Here is a 2,484-nt window from a genome sequence, read left to right as displayed (position 1 = left end):
GTATAAAGTTGACTTGGCTTAGGCCAAAACATCTGCACTTGATAATTGTCTAAGGCCGAAACTGCAATAGTGGAAACAAAAAGTTTAACAGTCAGTGGCGTAAACATGATGTCTTTCAAAGAATGGCCTTGCGACTGGGCCGCACATAATTACTCAGTGGACACTACACACCGCGAGCGCCATGTGGCCCCACAGTACACCCACAGGCTGCTTAGAATAACATCTGTCTTAGCTTTCACTAAATACATAGCACAGCAATAAGTTCTCGTGCACTGTTCTGGAGCGCGGAGTGTAACGTTGAATAATCAGAGCAACAATGTGAAACGTGTTAACGAGCCTTCAGAGCCACTATACGCAGTTTAATAATTACGTTCAGACCAATATCTTAGCTTAAATAGTTAACTACAGAGGTGCACCATACTAGATTAACCAGAGCGTAGTACAAACACTTCTCGATAAGGCACCACACAGAATAACAGCCACGGAAGACGAAACACCAGTAAAATACCAGTTTCTTCAAGTCAACCACCGAGACTGATGCCGCTCAGTCAGGAACAAAACAAAATTATTTCAAAACACGAATCAGCTACAGGAATCGTCTGACCATCTGACAACATTGTTCAGAACGGCAGCAATCTTTCCGCACTACAAGACCCGCTGGCTCACAAGCAGACTGATGTGAAGTGACTTCGCTTCGTATGACTTGATCAAATGCAGAAAAAGACCAGATCGAGGAGGTCAGAATCATAAAGCAGAATTAGCTTGTAGGTGTTCACTAAAGCAGTTACACTCTCCACCGATGTTCAGTTCCGTTAATTAAGCGTTAATCAACACTCCGTTGCAATCACAACTAAATTGACAACAAATAATCGTTTTATTATAGACTTTCCTTACTGTAACGCACAGCAGCAACGTAAAACGTTCTCCTTCGCGGCGGAGCGCCATCCAGTGTATATCTCCATGTAAATGGATGTGAACGTTGATTACTTAGTAACTCGGGAAATTAAAAACAAACTAATAACCTCGCCGATAACGGTGTACCGATCTACAAACCCACCAGCGAATCAGCGAAAACTGGGAATCAACGGCGTCCCTCAAAGACGGATTACACCGGCTACACGTTCACTGTGAGCAAGCACCTAAACATGTTAAGCAGCTTAATCTACACAGACATTAAAATCTTTTAGAAGGTGAAGGTAATCCTGCGTAATCAAACAGAATGCCAGGACTGCAGCAACCTTAGAAACTCGGCATCACCACCGTAGAACGCTGTTATCGTAACCAACGACGACATGTCACTGAGAGACTCCCAGGCAGCACTCCATACCTAGTGACCACGCCGGGCGCCGGCAACGCCATTCGATAGCAGCGTCCGGTTCACCGCTGACTTAACGGTCGGTGGCAGAAGCAGAGGAAACTACGGCGCGAATTCAGATATGCCGTAGGAATAAAAAAAAAAAAAAAAAAAAGAAGAAGGAGAAGAAGAAGGACTCGGGCATCACCATATCACAGCCAAGTTTCACTCTTTGAACGTAAACTCGGGCAGAAGGTAGAAACTGTGTAAGCAGCGTCATCCGACCCAATTACAATCTTCCGTGGCTCCATAGTCCAGGCTTTATGATTTACCCATCACGTTTTCCTGTTACGGGCGTTTGTATCACTGATGAGTGTGTAACCTCGCCCTCACTTATCGACCTTAATGGCAGTGAAAAATTAAACCGCGAGCACCTATTGGAAACTTGTGAAAAGAAATCGACACTGAAGTTAAGTTGTTGGTAAAGAGGGAGGAAAAGGTTACATCTAAATGAAAGGAAAAATGCACATGAAATTGGTGCAAATTAATTTTGTAAAGGGGTAAAGTTAATAATGAAGTAAACGTGCAGTCGTTACGTTAACAATTAATTGGCGTTCATTAGATATTTGAGATTTGGGAAAAATTACTGTCGCCAGTTCTATGGACAACTACTATAATAACTCAAAATGGAAGATTAATGCACATATAATTAGCACCAAAAGCGTGGCAACAGAAGGTTAACACGTGTAGAGTGAAAACTAAATGTATGTCTGAAGTCATAAATTTCGCTTCACTCTGACTTAATATAGCAAAAGAATTAATATAACCCGAAAATTGAAAGTTAATTTAGTAACTGATATTAATAGTGAACTTTGTTTCTGAAGCACTACAAAATTCAATAAAATAAGTTTAGTCTTGGGCTACCTCAACAATCGTTTCAAAAGCTACTTAAATCTACGCAATTGAAAAATAAGAGATCTAACTTTGAACTTGAATTAAATGATTCTGAACAATTAACAATAGTAAAATTTAGTACGTACCAAGCTGCGCTGCATTCACAGGTACGCTAAAATATGGTAACAAAACTCGCACTCTTAATTTGTGCTTGTTTAATCTAAATATTGTAGCCAGCTACGAATACTACAACTGAATTTTTAATTTAAAGCAGTGAAATGGAATGATATTACTTT

This window comes from Schistocerca gregaria, chromosome 6 (genome assembly GCF_023897955.1).
Source record: "Schistocerca gregaria isolate iqSchGreg1 chromosome 6, iqSchGreg1.2, whole genome shotgun sequence".
Lineage (NCBI taxonomy): Eukaryota > Metazoa > Arthropoda > Insecta > Orthoptera > Acrididae > Schistocerca > Schistocerca gregaria.
This window is presented reverse-complemented; position numbering follows the sequence as displayed.